The sequence below is a fragment of the Dermacentor variabilis genome, chromosome 10 (genome assembly GCF_050947875.1).
Source record: "Dermacentor variabilis isolate Ectoservices chromosome 10, ASM5094787v1, whole genome shotgun sequence".
Taxonomy (NCBI): Eukaryota; Metazoa; Arthropoda; class Arachnida; order Ixodida; family Ixodidae; genus Dermacentor; species Dermacentor variabilis.
The window spans coordinates 106,838,991-106,865,182 of NC_134577.1; the positions used below are offsets into that span (position 1 = coordinate 106,838,991).

The following is a 26,192-nucleotide window of genomic DNA, read 5'->3' on the forward strand; positions in this document are numbered from 1 at the left end:
GCATGCGACCAAACAACTACGTGCCGCCTACCTCGCAGCAGTGGGCAATCCACTCTCTATACCGTCACTTCCACCGAAAGTATTCACACGGCGAGTCAGTCTTGCTTCGGAGAATCCAGACAAGCACCCTCCTTACTCCTCACTTGTTGAACCGTTGCCACAAGGGTGGCACACCACCGCCCGTAAGTGGGTTCTGTTCCACGTGCACATGTCGTGCTGATCTAAACCACCCTTGTTGGGAGTGCCCCCTCTACATCACACCAAGGCTTCGTGCCTGGCCACCATAGAGCGGGGACCCTGGCCTTCTTCTCTCCGGACTTGGGCTTGCCCGGATACCACGTCTCCGGACCATGCCATCGAGCTCTGGAGAGCACTGCTGCTGTTCCTTCAGGGCCCTGCAGCACCACCCGACTGCGATCGGCTTCGCGACAGCCACAGGCGTCATGCGGCCCCCACTTAGCTGCCTCCAGGACGTTCATTAATAAAACGTAGGCAGCCTTATCGCCCCCCTTTCGCTATAACACCCCTCCTCGTTCCACCGCAGCGTCTTCGGCGCATTTTAATGTGGAATAAACCTGCTTTCATTCATTCATTCACACCTGAGGAGGTACGTGATACCTTGGCAAGGCGGAAGAGGCCCCGCCAAGTCTAAATGCACGTGATCGAAACGGCTCTCTGGTGACGAAACGGCTGCACCGCTGAACGCCTCTGCAGGGTTACTTTCACGGTTGACAGGCCTGGCAACTTCTTGCCCAGCTTCGATTACCTTTGCTGATCCGTGGCCAGACGTAACGGTCTGTGATAAGCCTCTGCGGCGTTCTTATGCCGGGATGGCTTCACCCTTGAAGTAAATCGAATATTGGCCGCCAAAACTGATGGGGCACGAACGGGCGAGGACCTGCCAGCGAGGCGTCGCAAGTGACAAATGTGTGGGGAAGCGGCACCTCCGCAAGCTCGAGCAACATGCTTTTTTCTGCAATTAGCCCAGCTCAAGGTCATTTCGGTGGAGGCTAGAGCTTGGAAATCATCCGCACCATTAGGTACAGTGCCCATCTGCGACAGTGCGTTAGCTTCCTGCTTTTCGATCGCAGAGATATGGCGGATGTCCGTGGAAAACTCGGTGATAAGGGTAAGCTGCCGAAGGTCACGTACTGAGTACCAGGAACTGTTCTTCTTGAAAACGAAGGTTAACGGCTTCTGGTCGCTCAGAATGTAAAAGCCACGTCTTTCAAGAAAAAACGGAAATGCTTGAGAGTGCAACAGATCGCCAACGTCTTCCTTCCGAAGGTGCTGTAGCTAGCTTCTCGGGGTTTGAGGCGCTTTGAGACGAGTCCCAGCATCATCCAACCTGTGCCATCGTACCGCTTCAGTGCTGTGACCACTGGCGTGGTCAACATATCTACCACAAGGCGAATTAACCTGTGGGATGTCGTGTCTGCCGAAGGAAGAATCCCAACATAAAAACGTAACGACTCTTTAATCGACTAACGATGGCAGCGGACGGGCATACCAACGCTAAGTTCGTCCCAGTAGCGGAAGGTAGAAAGCGGTCCTTCTCGACCAGGTAGCCTGTTTTTATAGCCACCGTCGGTGACGTATACCTCGGGTGACGCGGCGGTGGCGCTATGCTTTATCGGCCACGCACTCCAGCGTGCTGCTGTGTTATGCTGGGCTGGATGATAGGAACACGGAGGGTGCGCAGAAATATGCGCGGAGTGTGTCGCCACAAACGCATTGGGAAACGGATGAATTAGTAATCCTGCAGTCGCACTCGCGTTTTGGCATCCTGGAAGGAGTGTTCGTGCTCCGAGGACCAATGGAAGGTAGGCGTTTTCTTTTTTTGTAGTCGCGATTCCGAAAGCCGGTAAGCGGCTGAAGAACTTGTGCATAGGATGGTATGAAGCGCCTGTGATGATAAATAAGCTTCAGAAACTCGTGCCACCTGCGGAAGTAGGTTGGAGAGGGGAAGTACTCGCTTGCCCGCTCCCGTGATTCCAGTGGCTGTGTGCCTTAGACCGAAATGCGATGGCCGAGCAAATCCTGGCTTTAACTCCGAAAATACATTTCTGAGGGTTTACGACCAGGCCGTGTTCATCCAGTTGCTGAAATAGAAGTCGAAGATGCTCTTTGTGCTCTTCGTCTGTGCGACTTGCAACGAGAATGCCATCAAGGCAGTCGAAATCGAACGGAGTTAGCGCGTAACCTCGTCTATCAAACTTTGAAAAGTTTGAACTGCAGTCTTCAAGTAAGTCATAAGGAAATACTCAAATTGGCCAAATGCATGAGTATTGCTGTCTTGAGAGTGTCGCTGGGTTCGACAGGATTTAAGTACTAGGCGCTCAACAAATCGATCTTGCCATATATTTTTATTCCTGCGAGACGAGCGTCCAAATCATGTATGTAAGGAAGGGGATATTGAGGTGGAGTATTGCGGCATATAAAGCTCGGGCATCACCACAAGGTTGCTAGTCGCCATTGTCCTGTTTTGGAACCAGAAGGAGCAGTGAAAACCGATTGCTGGAGGAAGGATAAGGGCGAGAACAAGGCATGTCTTCGAGATCATGGCGGGCGACCTCCGTCCAGCGAGCCTTCGTTGCCGAATGGCGACAGGTGGGCCCGTGGTGGTGATATGATGCGTCCCCTTGTGTTTCACGAGCAACGCATCAATGTGAGGCTTCGTCTGTTGCGGGTACTCAGCAAGTATCTTGTCGTACATTGAGACCTACCGAAACGTACGTATGATAAATGAGGTGAGGTTGGACTGCATGCCAAGAACATCTTGGGATGCGACGTTATATTTTAGGCACCAGTCGCGAATGCTTGTATCTAGGTTGAAATGGCTGGAGAAGTGCGCTCCCAGTACGGGGCCAAGATATCGTCAGGGATCACAAACGCGCATCCGTGCATGCACCGGAGTCCGATGTCTAGCGTTATTGACCGGAGCCCATACAAGGCGATGACAGTGTTGTTCACTGCGCGCAGAGCGGGCGTGAATTACCCGCGGTGGCGATCTGAGGCCGTGGTGGGAACGATAGACAGCTCGGCTCCGGTGTCGACGAGGATGCGGGTGCCGGTGATGCTGTTGACTGCGAAGAATACGTGGCTTACAAGAGGCCCGATGTCGCATGCAGCCGTTAGCGACTGGGCGGTGCGTTTCCAGTCCTCGAAAAGTACTGGGTGCAGCGACCTGGTTGTTCGCGAACGCAACAGCGGTATCAGCCCAACTTCCGCCGCGAGCCTCTAGGTGCGCTGCTAGACTGTGAAGGCGCATGGTTACACCGGAGTTGGTTTGCAGTGGTGCCCCCTAACGCCAGCCTATACAGTGCACTGGTGATGAGGATGACTGCTCCCTCCAGGCGCGAGAATCCGTCTCATGGCTGTGAGACTCTAGCAGCGGCGATAGGTAACTGTGCAGCAGACAGCAGTCGCAAATGCCGTCAGCGAGTGCATCTAGCCGATCTAGAGTGGTCGCGTCAAAACCCGCAAGAATCGTGCGTGCGAACTGTGGGATGCGTTGCAAGAACAGGCCGCCCGAAATTGGAAGCTGGCTCTCGTTTGCGGAATGCTCACCCCGTAAATGGCGCAACCGATGCAGGAGTTGCGACGGTTGTTGTTCGTCGAGTTTGTCGGAGTAGAGTTGTTGGAGACTACTGTGTCACGAATGCTCAAAGCTCTGCAGGACCGTGCGTTTCAGGTTGTCGTAAGCTGTGGCCGAGGGCGTAGCCATCCGCAAGTCGTTAATGGCATGGGCGATGTCGGAGGCGCTTTCCAATCTGTGAAGTGATGCGCCGGAGTTGGCCTCAACTTGCATAAACCGAACTCGGGGATTCTTGCGCCGAGAGCTGGGAAGCTGAAGCTCTGCGGCGATGACAGGAGACGTAATCGTGGCATCATCTCTCTCAGCAAGAATAGGAGGAACGTCATTCATAGCTAGTGTTCAAAAAATCGGAAAGGTCCTGGGTCACCACTTGTTTTGAGCTCCGAAAAAAAAATGCCGGAAAGGTCAAAACTCCTCGCTTTAAATGAGGCGCGGCAGGCTCTTGCTACTTTCCTGAATTGCAACCGAATTTCTAAAGCTGTTTTTTTTAGAGAATATCCATTAAGAATTTTACTTGCCTATAATAATGTTACATATTTAAAAACGTTGCCCCTTTATTACCGGATCGATTGAAATCTTGTTAACCTATGTCATTTTGAACGATAGCAATTTTTGTTACAACGGTTGCAATTACCTCAACAATCATTTTTTTCCGACATATGCGCCATATTGTCACCTCCCACTTCAGCTAACTATGATCGCGGCTGTTTTGACAGCACACCTAAGGCTTTGTAACATATTGTACGCTGGTCACAAACACACCTTATATGCACATTGCCGCCTGCATACGCAATTCACTGCAAGAGTTGTAATTAACGCTGTAAGCTTTCCCTACATGTAACCTATAACGTTACCATATAACTTCTATAAGGAGGCCCTTTATTGGGTCATCAAGCACACCGGGTATACTTAATGCGATCCATGCAAAAAACCTAAGAAGAGATCCACAAAAGCGACATTCGCGCGTGCTGATTGAGTTTTATCTTGTGTAAACAGTGCGACACAGGCAAGTTCAACCTGTACAGAATTGGTGGGACAGATATTCAACGCCAATGCCGTCGCTTCCTTAACGCTTGATCCGGTAGTGCTATTTACCCAAGATAAAGCAAGAAGTTAAAAAGCGAAGATTCAGTTATTACTTGGAAAACTTCTAATTCAGCAAAGGATTGCGGTAGTTTTGCCACACATTGTAGGTAGCATACACCTAATTTCTACAATATATAAAATAGGCGTCGCGCGGAGCAATGTCGCGAAAGGGAGAAGTATAACTGTTAAGAGTCCTCTGACAGTTTCGAAAACCCATTGTTCAGGAACTTTTTTTTAAAATGCACATGACATGTATTTAACAGCTCACAGAAATTTGGCGCGGAATTTTTTACAATTTATTTTTCAATTTATTTGTTGTTCTGCCAGGACAGGTAGCTAAATCCTTCACCATTTTCAAGAGCGCTTGCACATTTAGTTATTATAAAATTACGCAATGAAGCCACCTACATTGACTATTGTCCACGCAGCGCCAATTATGTGGTCCTAACTTTTACTATATACAATCAAGGTGACTCGTTATGTCCACAAAGGACACCAGGTGAACCTCACATCGAAACATAAAAAAAAAACAAGTGCTAAATATTTATGCTATTACTACTAATTAAGCCGAAAACGTCACAATTTTTCAACTCAATTTACTTAAGATTTCCCTATTTCGACTAAATATAGCTTTGGGTATGACGGATTTATCGCAGCACAATGACAAATGTAGCTGACGACCGCTGGAATTTTCGAAATGCTTATAAAAATTTTTCTTGCGACGCCTGTATTGTATCCACACGTATTTTACATCGCTCACCTATTTTTCTTAGCGATCAGATCAAATCTCCTATGTTTGATTTTGTTGGTATTTGCAGGTGTGCTAAATCCGCGCGCAAAATTTTGCGGCGCTCGCAAAACCCTTATATGCTCTGGAGAACTTGAAAATGTAATTTATTGTTCCGACAGTAAATATCTCACTTTCTTCAAATTTTGTCCTAAGTATAAATCCATAGCGCATAGCCGATAGTTTCAGCAAATTTGTGGAACGCACTGTTTGTTCAAGACGCTGGGTAGCCTAGCGGGACTCCACCATGTAACGCTTTTGAAGCACTTGCTCTAGAAATGCTTAAGAAATGCTCCCTTTTATCCATTTGCAAGTAGCCTCATACGTGAATTCCCGGCAGCCGTGCCGCCATGTTTATTTGATTATGTCGTTATCCCATTCGTAGTTACGCCACGGCAGCAGCCTAGATTTTCCAGTAACCGTAAAACTTTTTGGCATAAGTCAACCAAGGCATAATTTATTCCAAGGGCCACAATTACCTCACAGAGCTTTAAGTTTGCCTGTGCATTACTCATAAGTTGGTCGTTGGTCTCTCAAGATATAAGCAGCGTGCCTTGTTTTGTTCATGAAAGACACCGGTAAAAGCAACTGACAATTTTACGATGCATAAAAAATGTAACAATTGAGGGTGGAGTAAATGTTTGAAAAGCTTCGAATTCGCGCAGGAACGTGACAATATTGCTGAGCATCGCACTTAACATGCCTGCCATTGTTTTTAGGTTGGTTTAGGTTAAACAAGATATTCCGCGAATAAGGCTCTCCAAGAACAAATGAATTTTGACAGCACCCTGTTTACTTTTATTGAGAGTGAACATGACAAGAAGAAAGCTCGCCATTTTAGCGCTACATGTGTAGATTGGATTTACTCCTTTGATTATAACTAATGATATTAGGCGCTAGCCGCAAAACAGGAATCTTTAGGTGACATCGTTTAAAAGTTGTCCTTATCCTTGCTAGCCGTGACAAATGCATCATTTTTATGGCTTATAACCACAACACGTTCTTTATTGTTGCGGGAATTGTATGCAGTGCTCGGTGAACCACGCTTTCCCTTCGTGTGCACGTTCAACATCTTCCACTGGAAGAAAGGTGTGCCTATACCTGATGACGGCCTGTGCGACATCATCCTTTTGGACTCCTTGTACAGAAATAACGAGAATACGTTCTTCAGAAAAAGTTACGACACGATGTGGCCCCAAGAGGTAAAAGATTTCATCAGCCTGAGGTCGTATTACACCAAAACCAAGATTGGCCTGGGTTTCGACGCCTAGTAAGTACACATACCCAATATACTTTGCCTCATTGATGCACAAGCATGCAATGACGAATTCATTAAAAAGCCGGTGCCTGTAGCAGCTAAACAGCACCTAAATTCCCATTGGCTAACACGGCACGGCACATGCCCGCCTCGACCGAGCAGAGCGGACGAAAGGGCACACCTACGGCCGCGTCGGTGCCTCAGTTTGCGTTATCCACGCGTTCCTTGCCCGTGCATGCTACATTCTGCTTTCTAACTTCCCCTCGATAATAGCTTTAATGAAATTATGTAAAAGCATAACAGTTTAGAAAAGAAAAGCGTTGACGCTAGTGAGTTTTGCAACTGCGACTCCACGTTCAGAAGCCGCGTTCCTTGCCTATTGGACAAAATCGGCGCTTCTTGGATAGCAGGCCTGTGCACTATGCTTATGGACATTATGCTACTCAGATCGAATTTTCCCATGCCTAGCTCGGCATGATGGAAGCGGTGATGCGAAAAGCACCGTGGCTTGCTCGGGAACTTTGCCATAATATCTTATGGAAGTGGGGAAGGTCGCGTGACGTCACGTATCGAAGGAAACCGGCCTTGTGCTCTCAAGGATAGGGTGGCCTAGCCTCTGCGCGCACCCGCTTGCCCGCGAGGAGTTCTTAACCCAAAGGACCGCTAAGCGTTCACTTAGACATTAGTGCTTTCGCTTTCACAATTCATAAGAAGTGCTTATGTGTCTTCTGACTTTTTTATATCTATGTCTTGATACGTCAATATGAAAGGTGATGAAGTGGCAATAATAGCCAGGGGAATACGCACGGAGATTGAATATACTTGTAGTCGAAAGTGGCATTTCAATGCTCCATAGCGACACGTGTACTTGTTTATCTTTTTCGGGTGACGGCTTTTCACCGTGTAACAAACGTTATCGCTGAGCGCGGTAGGCAGCCGTGTGCATTGGAAATTTCTCGAATATTCTGTAGTCACCAAAGCTTGTCTAATCTCATTTCATTTGTGATCCCACTTGTGTAGAATTTTCTAGAATACGCGTGAGCACAAGCAGTCAATAATAATATTTGGGGTTTTACGTGCCAAAACCACTTTCTGATTATGAGGCACGCCGCAGTGGAGGACTCCGGAAATTTTGACCACCTGGGGTTCTTTAACGTGCACCTAATTCTAAGCACACGGGTGTTTTTGCATTTCGCCCGCATCGAAATGCGGCCGCCGTGGCCGGGATTCGATCCCGCGACCTCGTGCTCAGCAGCCCAACACCATAGCCACTGAGCAACCACGGCGGGTCACCAGCAGTCACTCTGGAACCTTCAATGACTCCCGTATAAACGCCGACTCGCTTGACCGGCAGATCATATTTCGATGATCGCTGACTGTTTGCCCCTATCGTGTTTTAAGTGCAGCCTGCTGTTTTGGGCACAGGATTGCCCAATAAAATTTAGTTTCGTTTTTCACAGGATTGCTACTGTATTATTTACCGCCACCACAACGTGGCAGCATCAGTAGTGCAGCTTATACACTGAGGCTGATTTCGTCTCCCGCAACTGTGACTTAATTATCCTTGTCATCGCCGTCTCACTTTGGGCCATCATCGCCGTTCTAGATTAGGTTGCTTCTCTGACTCTGCTTCTCTGCTTCTCTGATATGACGAACGCTTTACGTAAACTGGCGAATGTTTGTAATCAGGCAGAAGATGGGTGCGACACAAATGCCGTTACACATTTACCAGTCGGCTCGCCTGCTTGGAAACGTATAGGACGACGCATGCATGAGTCCAGGACGGGCCTTCGCAGCGTCACTGCATTCGAAGGCTGCGGGCAGCGCTGACAGTATGGCAGCTATTCAATGCGAGTTGAAGTTTGAATATCGGGCACAAGGTCGGGAGAGAAAGCATAATAAATACATTAATGCCACCACACATATTTCTGGTGTATACCTTGGTTACACAGAATTACACTATAACAATGTTTTCCTTCGTGTACTGAAGTGTAATACGTGCCGTTCATAGTGCTCGAAGGGAAATTACTTTAATGCGGACTTCAGTGAAATTTCAAACACATTGTTTATTCAAACATATGCGTAGAATCCATTGATGGAAACACCAATCGCAGGTATTAAAGAAGCCGCTTTCGTCCTTTGCTTGCGTGCGAATCCACGACGATTGCCTTTTCACGGGGAAACGTCTGCGGCCGTGCGATGAGATGCACCTTGCTCCGCCGGCCGGTCGGTGCGCTTTCGCATGCAGAGCGCACTACGTCGTGGGGGCGGGAACATACCGAAATACATTGTTATCTTTACGGCTGCAGAAAACACTGTCATTTGTCCTAGCACTTCAGCTCTTTCGAGATAGACGTAACGTTCCGCGCCTGTCCAGGATCGACGCGCGATAATGCAGGAATGCCACAAGGTCTACTTGCAGCGTCGCCATTTGCCCCCGTAAAATCGACTCATAGACGTTGCAGAGCCAGATTCGTACCAGCGCAGAAGTATCCTGCTCAGTAGCAGGGAACTTACATCAGTGAAGAGACGTCATCAGCGAATGGTGCTGCATTCTTTTCATATGCGCCACGGTTCCAGTACGTTTCAACAGCTTAGAGACATCCGGCTGGTCGCTTTCGAATACCCTAGAGTGCCCTGGGGCAGAGTCCTTTTTTGTGGCTAATGGAAATTGAGCGTTCGGAAGTTATCACTCTGTTTGAATGACAGCGGTGCACCGCAATTAAAAATGCTCGGAGGTGCTCTCCGCTTCGAGCTAGTAGCGCGATCGAGGTCCGACAAATTCCGTTCATTGCACAGAGAGCAGATGTATTTTAAATTTTGGCAGACTTTTTCGAGCTATATTGCCGAGAGTGCTCCTCTTTCTGTAAAACGAGTTGATACGTGGCAATAAGCAGCCGAATGTTCCATTATACGTAACTTAGACATAGCGCGCGCTATGCATTCGAAAATTGGCTATTAGAACGCTATATGAGATAAGAAGGAAAGATCACGGAATAAGTACCCTTCGCTGAAGCTATCGCCCGGAAGTTTTCGCACTCCAAACTGATCGTTTCGAGAGCAGCGTTCCAAACAATGTAACGCACAGAGCAAGTCACGTGGCCACCTGTCGCACTACGTCTAGTGGTATACCGAAATTCGGAAATAACGCAGACCTGCAATACGTATCGCTCTGCTAGGACAATTAAAATGTCGTTAAACTAAAATTTTTGCACTGATTGCTTTCAAAAATCATGCGCCAGAGGAAGGAATTCACACCAATGTCTAAGAACATACACGGGGTATCGCAGCCAACGCGGGTCAGTGTAATTATCAGGAAGTCCTAGGATGGTACTAATACTATTTCATTATTATTTGCATAGAGTTAACACTAAAACTCTTTCTGCTATCAGGTGAATAGACAAAATTGAATGAATGAATAAAAGAAACGTGACATACACTTATGTATCCTTACTTTATTTGAAATTACTTGTAAGTGCATTGAAATAAGAAGTCATTACCTTAAAAAAATCCAACCTAATTCAACTAGCTTGAAATAGCGCAAATTTTAATTTGCCTTATGCCGGAAAACTCCAGCTTGATCTAGTTTAACCAGCCCTAATCTCATTTCAGGTGTGGGACAGGCCGGTTTTTTGTTGTGCGCTTTTGCATTCGATCGACGCCGTCACTGTTCACCGTGGATTTCGTACTGTAAACTGCAGCCACTCCCGCTCAGATATTGACCACCTCACATGGCCACATGGGTTTTGTTACCATCGGACAATAACAACAGACGCCGGCTTTTTGGCTGCATGTAGAATATATGGCTTCCGCTTTAGTAAGAGTATATTCTCGTCAACTCGAATGAGAAACTATATGCTGAGTGGGCAAAAGTCGCAACATTTAGTTTGCAGCATTCAATATTTTTCTCAGGTGATTTTACCGCGTCTCAGTCTAACCGGAACGAACATCTCACGCGTTCCCGCTGTTCCAGTACACAGAGGTAGCGTTCCCGAAAGGTGTTTCAAACAACTCTACACAACGGCAGCGTTGGCGACCGCGTTGTTGTGACAAGGCAGTGGTGCACCGCTGAGCTGTAGCTATATGAAAGCAGCTCGACTAAACTGCCTGGAAAAGCAGAGCACACAGAAAATAGGCCGTGACAAGGTCAATGAATGAAATGAAGCAAAAACAGTGTTTTCTTGCGGTGTTATACCCCGAACTTGTCACCTTAACGCAGCCATCCACGTCACCCAAGAACTATCGTTAATAATTTGGAACCACTTTCCAGACCTGTGGAATTGCGCAACTGAGGCGCACAGGCGAGCCCGCACCTCGCTTCTTTATTGGCAATTCACGCCGAACACTTCAAACGCGTTGAGTGAAGCTAGGGAAATGTGGCCAGCTGGCAACTCTTGAAAATGATGTTTTGTAAGGTACTACACAATTTCACATTCAAGCTGCTCCAAATATACCGTCATCAATGTCAATATAAATGATAATTTGGAGTAGATGACCAAGGAATAATCCCTTATAAACATTCAACAACGGCGTAAAGGCAGCACCACCGCAACATTGCTTGTCCCAATATTGTATCTCGAAGCCCCCGCCCCTCTCCGCGTTTCTTCCTTATGTTGACTCCGCTTCGCTGGTACATCCAAAATTTTGCGCTAAGAGTATTTGAACCTGTTCTATCACACGAAGCAGCTTTTGAAATTGGCGAAGCAGATCTTGCAGTTTGTCACCGAAGGGAGTATTTCTTGTAGGTGCTGCATCATTGATGAAGTGATAAAATATTTGGTGACACATGGCTGTGATACACATACCAAATCGAAGGAGATAAGACTAGTGCCAGTACGTGCATCTTAATTTGTGCCCCTCTTAATAATTTCTCCTATGTGCAAAATTACAAAGTGATAATGCTCTACTCGTTTCAGCAACTTCCAGTTTCAGCGAGAATTTGAAGACAGTAATGCTGATAGTTACATCAAAAGATTCTATGGATACTCAAAGATTACGTATTTTGGGTTACTCGACATAGATTCCGATGCCTTCTACACAAACCACTCTTTCATTAGAGCAATTAATCCTGGAAGGGTAAGTGTGCTTTCGCCTTACATTATTGCAATAGACATTTAAGCCAAAGCTGTTCAGGGCTAGATCACCCAGAATCGTGTCCGTGTGTAGGCACAAAACACGGAGTGCGATGATCCCGAAGAGAGTGCAATTATGGGCCGACCCCCGATGGAGGAGAAGCAAGCGTTAAGCACTCGCTCCCCATACATGAGCAGATCCCGAAGATGTTGCAATGTCGGGTCGACTCGCGGTGGAGGTGAAGCAAGCGTTGAGCACACATCAACCCGTAGGCACGCCTATCCCGAATATGGTACTATGCCAGGCTGAGCAGCGGCGGGGCTGAAGCAGGCGTTGAGCACTCACTCCCCATACGTGTGCCAATCCCAAAGATAGCGGGATACCGGGCCCACCCACGGCGGAGGTGAAGCAGCAGTTATGCACTCACTCCCCATGCGTTCGCCGATCACAAAAATAGCGCAATGCCGGGCCGACGTGCGGGGGAGGTGAAGCAAGAGTTGAGCACTCACCCCTCATCATTATCATCATCATCGTCAACAGGCTGGTTACGCCCACTGCAGGGCAAAGGCCTCTCCCATACTTCTCCAACTACCCCGGTCATGTAATAATTGTGGCCATATTGACCCTGCAAACTTCTTAATCTCATCCGCCCACCTACCTTTCTACCGGCCCCTGCTACGTTTCCCTTCCCTTGGAATCCAACCCGTAAGCCTTAATGAACATCGGTTATCTTGTCTCCTCATTACATGTCCTGCCCATGAAGATTTCTTTTTCTTTAGTTCAACTAAGATGTCATTAACTTGAGTTTGTTCCGTCACCTCATCTGCTCTTTTCTGATCCCTTAATATTACACCCATCATTATTCTTTCCATAGCTTGTTGCGTCGTCCTCAATTTAAGTAGAACCCTTTTCGTAAGCCTCCAGGTTTCTGCCCCGTACGTGAGTTCTGGTAAGACAGCTTTTATACACTTTTCTCTTGAGGGATAATGACAACCTGCTGTTCATGATCTGAGAATGCCTGGTAAACGCACCCCAGCCCATCCTTATTCTTCTGATTATATGAGTCTCATAACCCGGATCCGCGGTCACTACCTGCCCTAAGCAGATGTATTTTCGTACCATTTCCAGTGCCTCGCTCCCTATCATAAACTGCTGTTTTCTTCCGAGACTGTTAAACTATACTTTAGTTTTCTGCATATGAATTTTTAGGCCCACCTTTCTACTTTGCCTCTCCAGGCCAGTTAGAATGCATTTCAATCGGTCCCCCGAGTTACTAAGCAAGGCAATATCATCAGCAAATCGCAAGTTACTAAGGTATTCTCCATTAACTCTTATCCGCAATTCCTCTCAATCCAGGTCTTTGAATACCTCCTGTAAACACGCTGTGAACAGCATTGGAGAGATCGTATCTCCTTGCCTGACACCTTTCTTTATTGTGATTTTGTTGCCTTCTTTATGGAGGACAACGGTGGCTGTGGAGCCGCTATAGATATCTTTCAACATTTTTACATACGTCTCGTCTACACCCTGATTCCGTAATGCCTCGATGACTGCTGAGGTTTCGACTGAGTCAAACACTTTCTCGTAATCAGTGAAAGCTTTATATAAGCGTTCGTTATATTCCGTACATTTCTCTATCACCGGATTGGTAGTATGAACACGGTCTATTGTTGAGGAGCCTTTACGGAATCCTGCCTGGTCCTTTGGTTGACCGAACTGTCAGGTGTGCCTGATACTATTCGCGATTACCTTTGTAAATGCTTTGTAGGCAACGGACAGTAAGCTGATTCGTGTACATCTTTTTCAAGTCTTTGGCGTCCCCGTTTTTATAGATTAGTATTTTGTTCGCTTTCTTCCAAGATTCCGGTACATTTCAGGTACTGAGGCATTGCGTATACAGGGTGGCCAGATTCTCTAGAACAATCTGCCCACCATCCTTCAACAAATCTGCTGTTACCTGATACCCCAGCTGCATTCCCCCTTTGCACAGCTCCAAATGCTTTCTTTACTTCTTCCAACGTTACTTGTGGGATTTCAAATTCCTCTAAACTGTTCTCACTCCCCATACGCACGCCAAACCCGAAAATGGTGCAATGCTCGGCCGACCGCGGCGGGGTGAAACAAGCGTTAAGCACTCAATCGCAATGCGTGCGCCGATCCCGAAGATACCGCAATGCCTGGCCAACCCGCGGCGGAGATGAAGCAAGCGTGGAGCACTCAATCCACATAGGCACACCTATCCCGAACTTTGCGCAATGCTGGGCTGACCTGCAGCGTAGGTGAAGCAGGAGTTAAGCGCTCACTCCCCGTACGTGCGCCCATACCGAAGATAGTGCGATGTCTGGCCGACGCGTGGCAGAGGTGAAGCAGGCGTGAAGAACTCACTCCCCATGCATATGCAGATCGTGAAGATAGCACAATGCCGGGCCGACCCAGGGACGGAGTTGAAGCAAGCGTTGAGCACTCATTCCCCATACGCACACCAATACAGAAGATAGTGCGATGTCTGGCCGACGCGTGGCAGAGGTGAAGCAGGCGTGAAGAACTCACTCCCCATGCATACGCAGATCGTGAAGATAGCACAATGCCCGGCCGACCCAGGGACGGAGTTGAAGCAAGCGTTGAGCACTCATTCCCCATACGCACGCCTATCCCGTAGATGGTGCAATGCCGGGCCGACCCGCACCGGGTTTAAGCAGGAGCTAAGCACTCGGTACTCGTACGTGCGCCGATCGCTAACACATTACCATGACGGCCAGACCCGAGGCGAAGGTGAATAAGGCGTTAAGCACGCAGTGCGACTACGTGCGCCGATAACGACGATAGTGTAACGCATGGTCGTCCAGCGGCGCAGGTGAAGCACACGTTAAGCACTAACTCTACGTGCGTGCGCCTATTCTGAAGGTGGTGTAATTTATTTATTTATTTATTTATTTATCATACCCTCAGGGCCATTACGGCATTATAGAGGGGAGTGGTTACAAGCAAAACGGGTAAATTCAACAAACAGGAGTTACTAGAGCAGAAAATTATGTATATAAATATGTATAAACAAAACTATTTAACAAATGGCACCTAGATATACAATGTTAGCTAAGTCGTTTGTGAGTACAGGTTGAATAATATGAAAAAAGGTTCCTAGTTATACAGTGCTAGCTATGGCATTCTTGAATAATAGGTGATCTGCGATAGTGGCTATCGAGGCGGGGAGGTGATTCCACTCATTGGAAGTGCGTGGTACAAATGACTGAAAGAAAGCGTTGGATCTGCAAAATGAAATGCCGACCTTATGAATGTGGTCTAGTCTGGGCGATACATACGGAGACGGAGAAATAAGTTTGTTGCGTAGCAGCGGGTGATGAAATAATTGATGAAAAAGGCACAAACGGAACAATTTTCGACGTGATGACAAGGACGGTAGGTTAAGGCTAGATTTCATGGCACTGATACTCGCGGTTCTATTATAGTTAGAAAGAATGAAACGAGTTGAGTTATTCTGAACCATTTCCAGTGAGTGCATTAGGTTTACTTGACCTGGATCCCAGATTGAAGCCGCATACTTAAGTTTAGGTCGTATTAGAGTTTTGTAGAGGATTAATTTTAAGGAAGAAGGTGCTTTGGAAAAGTTGCGTCGTAAGTAACCTAGCATTCTGTTAGCGTTACTTATTATATGGGTGATGTGGGTATTCCAAGTAAGATCAGAGGTGATGTGAAGGCCAAGGTACTTGTAAGTTGTTATCAATTCTAATGGAGCGTTATTAAGGGAGTACACAGGTGGTTCACTGGTAGTTCGAGATACACGCATGAATTTACACTTGTTGACGTTTAATTCCATTAACCATGAATTGCACCATGCAGAAACGGCGTTAAGGTCAGCTTGAAGCCTGGTAACATCCTCGTCGCGAGTTATTTCGGTGTAAATTACGCAGTCGTCAGCAAATAGGTGAATTTGAGATGAAACACAGGAAGGTAAGTCGTTAATATATATGAGAAATAGGAGGGGTCCAAGCACGGAGCCTTGTGGTACACCTGAATAAACAGGACTCAGATTAGATGTTACTTCGTTAGCTGAAACGAACTGTGAACGGTTAGTGAGGAAAACCTCCAGTCAGTACAGAATTTTAGGGTCAAGGTTTAGTTGCTGCAGTTTGTCGATTAATAAGCTGTGGCACACTTTATCGAACGCTTTTGCGAAGTCCAAAAAAATTAGATCTGCAACTGAAGAGTGGTCAAGCAATAGGTTTAGTTTATGCGTGAATGATACTAGTTGGGTGTCACATGAATATGTTTTGTGGAAGCCGTGTTGAAACTCAGAAAAAAAGGAGTTTTCTTCTAAGAAGTTGGCAATATGAGAAGACAGAACATGCTCGATAATTTTGCATGGTATACTGGTTAAGGAAATAGGCCGATAGCTCAGTTGGGAATGTTTAGTACCCGATTTGTAGAGTGGAATCACCTTCCCCACCTTCCAATCAGCAGGCAGTGAACCTTTGTCAAGTGATTGCTGGAAAATCTTTGCAAGAATAATGGAACAATATGTGCTAGTGTTTTTTAGAAACTTAGCATTAATTAAGTCACAGCCAGGAGCGGATGAGAGTTTCAATGAGGCGATTATTTTTTCTACGCCAACGGGTTCGATTATTAAAGGGTGCATTGCGGCGTAGTCGTAAGATAGTGTAGTTGGGCGTGTTACATGAGCGTGTTTAGAAAAGTTACGCGCAAAAACGTCATTTAATACAATTGCGGTATCGGTGCTATCAACAAGGGTTATGGCGTCGTCATGTTTTGGGTTAATAGTGCGCCAGAACTTTTTTGTATCAGTAGTTAGCATGGATGGCAATGTATTATTTAAAAAGTTATCTTTAGCTTGTTTAAGCGCTGTTATGTAGTTATATGTAGCGCGTTTGTAAGCTGTCCATTTTTGAGCGTTTCCAGATGTTTTAGCTAGTCTGTACGAACGTTTCTTTTTGTTTGAAAGGCGCTTAATGTGGGTGTTGTACCAGGGAGCGTTATCGTTACAGGAAAGAGTGTAGGTAGGGATAAATTTTCCTGTTAATTCACGAATTTTAGTAACAAACATATTCCAGTTCAATTGAACACTGCGGTTATCGAAATCAGTCAGGAAAGTATCAAGGAATATACAGAGCTCGTGGTTAATTGATTCAAAGTCAGCTTTCTTATAGTCGTGAATTGTCTTGATCTTTTTTTCCGATTTCGGACGTGAAATGTTGATGTTGAACTGGATAAGGGAGTGATCGCTTAAGGATGGTAAGTAAGTGATGTTCGAAATAAAATCGGGTCGTGTTGTTAACAAAAGGTCAAGGGTGTTAGCGACTTGTGGTGCGATTCTGGTGGACTGGGTTATCAGTTGATTGAAAGAGAACAGTGCGCACAAGTCGAGAAAATCTTTTGCTAACGCGGAGAACGGGTGTATCACGATAGGTTCACTATGCCAGACTATGTTTGGAATGTTGAAGTCACCCAGTAGAGACAAGGGTAAGGAAGGAAAACGTGTTACGACGATATTGATTGTGTCTTGTAATTCGTTAGCAAAGGAGGCAACGTCAGTAGGAGCGCGATAACATACGCCCATTATAATTTTTACGTAGTTTATTTCGATAATTGCCCAGACTATCTCCAAGTTAGTAGCAATAGTAATGGGTTGAGAGTGTAGGTGTTTATTAATTGCGAGAAGAACACCACCACCTTGACGCAACGTACGGTCGCAGCGATAAACTGAGAAGCCATGTGCGGTAGAGAAGATTTCGTGGTCTCTTATATGTGGGTGCAGCCAAGTTTCGGTAAGTGCAATAATATCTGGGTTAAACGTGTCGACTGTGGAAGTGAATGAGTCGCGTTTGTTCTTGATGCTTCGAATGTTAGTGAAAAGGACAGACACGGGATATAAGTGACTTCCACTGCCCCTCGCGCTAATGCCGGGCCGACCAGCGGTGCAGGTAAAGTAGGCGCTACGCATTCACTCCCCATACGTGCGGCGATACCGAAGGTAGTGCAATTGTGGGCCACCCGCGGCAGAGGGGAAGTAAGTATTGAGCACTTCTCTCGCCATACGCATGCCTATGCCGAAGATGGTGCAATGTTGGGCCGCCCCGCGGAGAAGCTGAAGCATGTGTTAAGCACTCACTCCCGATGCGTGCGCCGGTCCCGATGATAGCACAATACCGGGCCCACCCACGGCGGAGGTGAAGCAAGCGTTGAGCACTCACTACCCATACGCACGCCGATTACGAATAGCGCAATGCCGGGCCGACCCGTGTCGGAGGCGAAGCAAGCGTTGAGCTACCTACCCATACTACCCATACTATCCATACGCACGCCTATCCCGAAAATGGTGCAATGCTGGGCTGATGCGCGGCGGAGGTGAAGCAGGAGTGAAGCACTCGCTCCACAAATGCACACCTATGTTGAACATTGTGCAATGCTGGGGTGACCCGCTGCAGAGGTTAAGCAGGCGCTAAGCATTCAGCGTTGAGCACTCATTCCCCATACGCACGCCTATCCCGAAGATGGTGAAATGCCGTGCCGACCCGCGGTGTGTCGAAGAAGGAGTTAAGCACTCTGTAGTCATACGTGAGCAGGTCCCGAACGTATTGTCATGACGGGCAGACCCGCGATGAAGGTGAAGAAGGCGTTAAGCAGTCACTACCCATACGTGCACCGATACTGAAGATCGCGCAATGCGTGGTCTTCCAGTTGCGCAGGTGAAGCAGACGTTAAGCACTCACTCTCCATGCGTGCGCCTTTTCCGTGGGTGGTGCAATGACGGAGCGACGCATGGTGGAGGTGAAGAAGGCGTCAAGCATTCACTTCCCATACGTGCCGCGATCGCGAAGATGGCGCGATGCGTGGTCTTCCAGCGGCGCAGGAGAAGCAGGCGTTAAGCACTCATTCCCAATACGTGCGCCAATCCTGAAGAGAGTGCGATACGTAGACGGCATGCGGTGGAGGTGAAGCAGACGTTAGGCACTCGCTCTCCATGCGTGCGCCTATTCCGAAGGTGGTGAAATGCCGGGCCGACCGGTTGCACAGGTGAAGTCAGTGAGAAGAGGTTTATTTGCGGTTCGTTATGCCAGAGCACTGCGACCGGGAACGGGGAGACAGCCCGAAGCACTGCCCAAAAAGACGCCAGATATAAACAGCGCTAGCCGAGCCGCCTGTTGGCAATGCGGCTGTGCCTTGACAGGCGTCTTCTTCTTCACACTATCGCACCGGACATGAAGAGCCTCCTGGCGCCTTAAAAATCGAGAGGCAGAGGGTCGTGATAGGGCTCCAGATTTGAGACGTGTACTATGTCACGTCCACGCCAGCGCAAGTCTTCAGCGGTTGACAGTGGCTCAATGAGAAAATTGGCCGGGATTGTTCACTCAAAGAATCGGTAAGGCCCTTTGAATTTGCTGACGAGTTTCCAGGAAACCCCAGCGTTTCGAAAGGAACAGACAGCCACACAAGAACGTCTCTTGAGCGTAGGTTGTGTTGGGAAGTGAGTCGTTGCGGCTTTTGTTAAGGCGCTGCTGTTGCTCTGCCGTAAAGGATCGCGCTAGCTGGCAGCATTCTTCGGATTTTCATTCGACGTCGGACAGAGTTAGACATTCGGAGGCGTCAGGACGGTATGGAAGGAGCGTGTCGATGGCATGCATGGTCTTGTTGCCATACAGGATGAAGAAAGGTGAAAATACTGTAGTGGCCTGGATCGTGATGTTGTACGCTAACGTGATGAATGGAAGGATGCGGTCCCAGTTACCATGATTAGATGCCACGTACATCAAGAGCATTTCACCAAATGTGTGGGTGAATCGCTCTGCGAGCCCGTTAGTCTGAGGATGGTATGCCGTGCTTGTCCGATGAGTAATGTGACATTCCGAAAGCAAACCTTCGACGACTTCGCAAAGGAAACGCAACCTTGATCGCTGATGAGTTCTCGTGGTGCGCCGTGTCGAAGGATGAAGAGATGTACGGCGAAATAGGATAAATCCCGCGATGTAGCACTTGGTAAAGCATCAGTTTTGGCGTGGCGTGTCAAATGATCAACAGCAACTACGATCCACCGATTGCCGTCTGATGTCATAAGGAAGTGGATCGTATAGGTGGATGCCGACGCGATCTAAGGGTGTGGCAGGGCACCGGAGCGGATGCAAGCACTAGACGGGCGTAAATGCGTCGATTTGCGGCGTTGACAGTCAATACAGCACCGAACAAGCTTTTGTAGAGATTCTACATGCCACGCCAGTAGTAGCGGCGGCGAATTCGTTTGTACGTCTTGAAACTTTCGGCGAGGCCACACTGCGGATCCTTACGGAAAGAGGCACAGATTTGCGACCTTAAGCTGCTGGAAATTACCCGAAGCCACTGACGGCCTTCAGCAGCATAATTGCGTCAGTGGAGCAGTTGATCAGGAATGGTGAAATGAACGGCTTGGCGTCAGAGGGCTCAGGATACAGGAATGGTCGATGATCCAGATAAATAGTCGAAAATAAACGATCCATGGGTCACGATGTTGTGTGGTGGCAAAGGAGTCCATGTCGAAAGATGACGTGGAGTTTGCGGAAGTTGTTCCACAGGCCTAGTCTGGTGGTAAACACGAACGAGACAGGGCGTCTGCGTCTGATGTGTGTGCACCCGCTGCGGTATACGGCGCGAACACTGTACTATATGCGCAGTGCCCAACGGGCTAGGCGGCCAGTGGGATCTTTCAAGCTGGCGGGCCAACCCAGCGCGTGGTGATCTGTGACCAAGTCGAATGCGCGCCGGTACAGGTATGGTCGAAACTTGCGAAGTGCCCATACTAAAGCCAATCACTTTTGTTCGGCCATGCTATAATTGGTCTCAGTCTTCGTCAGCGTGTGTTTCGCATAGGCGACTACGTATTCGGGGTAGCCAGGCATCGTTGGGCGAGGATGGCCCCGAGACCAATCCCGCTTGCGTCTGTATGTTGTGGGCTCACTGTACATCTCCACGCACGGCGTCGCCAAGTGGCCCCCGAGAAGTGGAGCCTCACGACGCAGCACGACTGCGCACGGCGATAGACCCACCGCAGGTTCGAGCACCGAGCCGAAAGGCCTGGCCGGCTCTGGCCGTACACATGGGCGCTCTCCCAGGAATACAAGGCGTCCAGGACAGTTAAGGCGTTTATTGATCACGTACCAGACTGCACGCAAACACACGGAGTACACTCGGCGCCCGCGGTTCCCGATGGCGAGGAAGGCGGGTTACACGCCGCGTTGAACAATGGTTTGTGCACGCGGGCCGAAATGCGTTCGCAAACGCTACCTAGCGGTTCCCGCCACCGACAATGGTCTGCGACGGTTCGGACACGCGAAATGTGACGCACTGAGCACCTGCGACTACCGCAAGGGCGGAACGCAGAGCCACTCAGCAAGCCACACTTACGCAAGCTGACAAAGCGCGTGAACGTCCCCAGGCCGGTGCGTTGGGGACACAAATAGCTGGTGGATCATGTACCTTGCAGCTTGCCTCTCGTGACCGGCACTCGTCCCTGTCGCAGCACCACTCTCCCGCGCACGGCGATCGTCCCCAGTCGGGGCCTCCTCCCTACGTCCCGCCCCACGACCCAATCGCAGGGCCGCGTAGCATGACGTCGCGGGACGCGGCCGCGGCGCCCGGGGAAAACGGCGCGCGGTCGAGGGACAGGCATTTATTTGGGAGGGGTTTTCCTCGCAATGGCGAATAAGTCCGGAGGCTTAGGCACAGCAACGACTGCGCCCCGGTAGAGCCAAGGAACTCCCACAATGTACCTCGGTTGCAGCTGACGGATTGAAATGGCCAAGTAGAAGTCTGGAGGTGAAAACACGATGCAGCGTTGCAAAGGCGGAGTCCCATGCAGGGGACAAGGAGGAGAGGGTGGCGCCACCGTGTAGAAGTTGAGTCAATGACGCCATGATCGACGCGAAAATTCCAAACAAAGCGCCTGAAATATGAGCTCAGGCCTACAAATCTTCGAAGTTCTTTGGTGGTCTTAGGCTTCGGAAACTCAGCGACTGCTCCAAGTTTTGCAGGATTGAGTAGAACGCCGTGCTTGGATTCAACGTGGCCTAATATGGTGACCTCTCGCGCGGCGAAGCGGATCTTTTGAGGATGAGTTGGAAGCCAGCGTTCGTTAGACAGGTCAAAACATGTCTGAGGAGGAGCAGGTGAGACATATGGACCACTTGAGGGCACGCAGCGTGTTGTCCATGAGTCGTTCAAACGTAGCAGGGGCGTTGCCAAGCCGGAAAGGCATCAAATTAAATTCATGCAATCCGTCGGGCCTAATCAATGGGGTTTTCTGGCGATCGGCCGCAGCCATCGGTACCTGCCAGTACCCTGAATGGAATTAGAGGGACGAGAAAAATTCTGCTCTCCTAAGACTGTCGAGCGCGTTGTCGATGCGCGGCAAAGGATAGACGTCTTTGCACGTTACATTATTTAAGCAACGGTCGTCCAAACAGGCCACCATTGGAACCTGAACCGGGCAACGTTTAACGCTACAACGCTATCTAGTCAGGCGAGTGTAGCAGTGCTATTGGAGGAATTAGAGGGCAGTAAATAGGATATAATAGGGCTCAGTGAAGTTAGGACGACAGAAGAAGCATATACAGTGCTAAAAATTGGCCACGTCGTGTGCTACCGGGTCTTAGCGGAGAGACTAGAACAATGAGTCGGATTCCTGAATAATAAGGGTACAGCTGGTAACATGCTGGAGTTCTATAGCATAAACGAGAAGGTGGCAGGTCTTGTCGTCAAACTTAATAAGAGATACAAATTGAAGGTCGTACAGGTCTACGCCCGTACATCCAGTCATGATGAGCAGGAAGTTGAAAGTTTCTATGAAGACGTAAATTCGGCGATAGGTAAAGTCAAAACAATATACACGGTACTGATGGGCTACTTCAATGCCAGGGTAGGCAACAAGCAGGCTGGAGACAAGTCAGTGGAGGAATATGGCATAAACCCTAGGAATACCAGGAGAGAGTTATTAGTGAAGGTTGCAGAACAGAATAATATGCGCATAACGAATACCTTCCTCCGCAAGCGGGAAAGCCGAAAGTATAATTGGATGAGCACAAATGGCGAGACTAGAAATGAACTAGACTTGATACTCTGCGCTAAACCTGGCATCATACAAGATTTGGACGTGCTCGGCAAGATGCGCTGCACTGACCAGAGGATGGTAAGAACTCGAATTAGCCTAGACTTTAGGATGGAACGGAAGAAACTGGTAAATATGAAGCCTATCAATGAGTTAGCGGTAAGAGGGAAAATAGAGGAATTCCTGCTCGAGCGACAGAACGTGCATTCGGCTCTAACTCAGGAGGAGGACCTTAATGCTGAAGCACTGAACGGCAATCTTATGGGCATCATTAAGGAGTGTGCAATAGAAGTCGGTGGTAACTCCGTTAGACAGGATACTAGTAAGCTATCGCAAGAGACGAAAGATCTGATCAAGAAACGCCAATGTATGAAAGCTTCTAACCGTACAGTAAGAATAGAACTGGCGGAACTTTACAAGTTACTCAACAAACGTAAGACAGCTGACATAAGGAAGTATAATATGCATAGAATTGAACATGTTCTCAGGAACGGACAAAGCCTAACAGCAGTGAAGAAGAAACTAGGAATAGGCAAGGATCAGATGTATGCGTTAAGAGACAAAGCCGGCAATATCATTGCTAATATGGATCAGACAGTTGAACTGCCTGAGGAGTTCTATAGCGATCTATATAGTACCAGTGGCACCGACGACAATAATCAAAGAGAGAAAAGTTTAGTGGAATTCGAAATCCAACAAGTAACGCCGGAAGAAGTAAAGAAAGCCTTGTGAGATATGAAAAGGGGGAAGGCAGCTGGGGAGGATCAGATAACAGCAGATTTGTTGAAGGATGGTAGGCAGATTGTTCTAGAGAAACTGGCCACCCTGTATACGCAATGCCTCATGACCTCGAGCGTACCGGAATCTTGGAAGAACGCTAACATAATCCTAATCCATAAGAAAGGGGACACTAAAGACTTGAAAAATTATAGACCGATCAGCCTACTGTCATTGCCTACAAAGTATTTACTAAGGTAATAACAAATAGAATCAGGAACACCTTAGACTTCTGTCAACCAAAGGACCAGGCAGGATTACGTAAAGGCTACTCAACAATGGACCATATTCACACTATCAATCAGGGGATAGAGAAATGTGCGTAATATAACCATCCCTTGTATATATGTATTTCATTGATTACGAGAAAGCGTTTGTTTCAGTCGAAACCTCAGCAGTCATGAAGGCATTACGGAACCAGGGTGTAGACGAGCCGTATGTAAAAATACTGAAAGATATCAGTATCGTATCCACAGCCACCGTAGTCCTTCATAAAGAAAGCAACGAAATCCCAATAAAGAAACGTGTCAGGCAGGGAGATACGATCTCTCCAATGCTATTCAAATCGTGCTTACAGGAGGTATTCAGAAACCTGGATTGGGAAGAATTGGGTATAAGAGGTAATGGAGAATACCTTAGTAACTTGCGATTCGCTGATGATATTGCCTTGCTTAGTAACTCAGGGGACCAATTGCAATGCATGCTCATTGACCTGGAGAGGCAAAGCAGAAGGGCGGGTCTAAAAATTAATCAGCAGGAAACAAAACTAATGCTTAATAGTCACGGAAGAGAACAGCAGTTTACGATACGTAGCGAGGCACTGAAAGTGGTATGGGAATGCATCTACGTAAGGCAGGTAGTGACCGCGGATACGGATCATGAGACGGAAATAACCAGAAGAATAAGAATGGGCTGGGGTGCGTTTGGCAGGCATTCTCAGATCATGAACAGCAGGTTGCCATTATCCCTCACGAGAAAAGAGTATAACAGCTGTGTCTTACCAGAACTCACGTACGGGGCAGAAACCTGGAGGCTTACGAAAAGGGTTCTACTTAAATTGAGGACGACGCAACAAGCTATGGAAAGAAGAATGATGGGTGTAATGTTAAGGGATAAGAAAAGAGGAGAGTGGGTGAGGGAACAAAAGTAGGTTAATGACATCTTAGTTGAAATCAAGAAAAAGAAATGGGCATGGGCAGGACTTGTATTAAGGAGGGAAGATAACCGATGGTCATTGAGGGTTAAGGACTGTGTTCCAAGGGAAGGAAAGCGTAGCTGGGGGCGGCACAAAGTTAGCTGTGCGGATGAGATGAAGAAGTTTGCAGGGTCATTATGGCCACAATTATTACATGACCGGGGTAGTTGGAGAAGTATGGGAGAGGCCTTTGCTGTGGGCATAGCCTGGCTGATGATGATTATGATTATTATTATTATGATGAGTCGACGTAAAAGCGAAGAGACGCGTACTTCTTGCTAACGAGAATGAAAGGAGATATCCAGGGGCTGTGCGAGGGTTGAATAAGATCACGGCGCAGCATATCTTCGACTTGGTGGTAAGGACTCTACGCTCTTCAGCAGAGACGCGGTATGGTCGTTGACGGAACGGCTGATGTCAAGGAGTGTCAATGTAGTGCTTCACTTGCGACGTGCGGCCCAATTGAGGCTGTGAAACGTCGAATGAACTTCTAAAGTTGTGCAGGAGATCAGGAAGGTTGGCGCGTTCGGCAGGTGTGAGGTTATCGGCGAGGGCACTCGAGAACGCATCCCTGGACGTTTGCTCAAGGGCGGAAATTGATGACGGCCGGAGTCGACATTAAAAGAGTCTCCGTGGACGTCAACCAAACATGAAGAGTCGAGGCGTTCTACGAAGCCAAGGCTTTCGCCAACGAGCAACGTTATACGCACGCAGAGGAGATAGTCGAAGTATATATTGCTGCAGCTGCTGGTGATGTGAAGCGTTCCGAATGTTAGTGGGAGAGATTTACGGCTTATGAAAACGTCGGACAGTGTGAAGAGGACCGTTGTATAAGCGATGGCATTGCAAGAGACGGGTACGATGGCGAAGGAGCGAGGCGCAACTCCTTTGTCCTCGCGCACGCTAAGTTTAGAAGGGCGATCACGGTCTTCGTGCAATGGTGCGTGAGCCAGAAGGGTAAATTCAACTTCGGCGTGAGCGCAGTCGATAGCGGCTTTATGACGGGATGAGAAGTCCCATCTGAGGATGAGTCATGCAAGGAGGCAGGAAGAACAATACACTAGACGATATAAACAATGCCGTGAATAAGCACACGTACAGTTGAGGCTGCGTGCTTCGTGATGTGCTTCGCGCTTGCCGTACCAAGCGAGAGTCCAGAAAGCGGCGTGGTCACCTTGCGCAGTGAACGCTATTGTTTGGCGGCTATCACAGAAACGGCTGCACCGGTATCCACAATAGCGAATGCAGGCTCTTCACCATCTACAGAAATTTCGACCACGTGATAGGTGAGAGGCGTGGCGACAGGCGGCA

At 48.0% G+C, this 26,192-nt stretch overlaps 1 protein-coding gene across 2 annotated transcripts in view; it reads left to right on the forward strand.

Annotated features, from left to right (window-relative positions):
• The window catches only part of LOC142559680 (uncharacterized), a 242,287-nt gene that overhangs the window by 134,688 nt on the left and 81,407 nt on the right, over positions 1 to 26,192 (forward strand). Inside the window, exon 1 of one of the 2 annotated variants that reach the window (XM_075671246.1) lies at positions 1,776 to 1,823. The exons of the other annotated variant lie outside the window; for it this stretch is intronic. The gene's annotated coding sequence lies outside the window, so the exon portion shown is untranslated. Of the gene's footprint in view, positions 1 to 1,775; positions 1,824 to 26,192 lie in introns of those variants that run through there. 2 annotated transcript variants of the gene reach the window in all.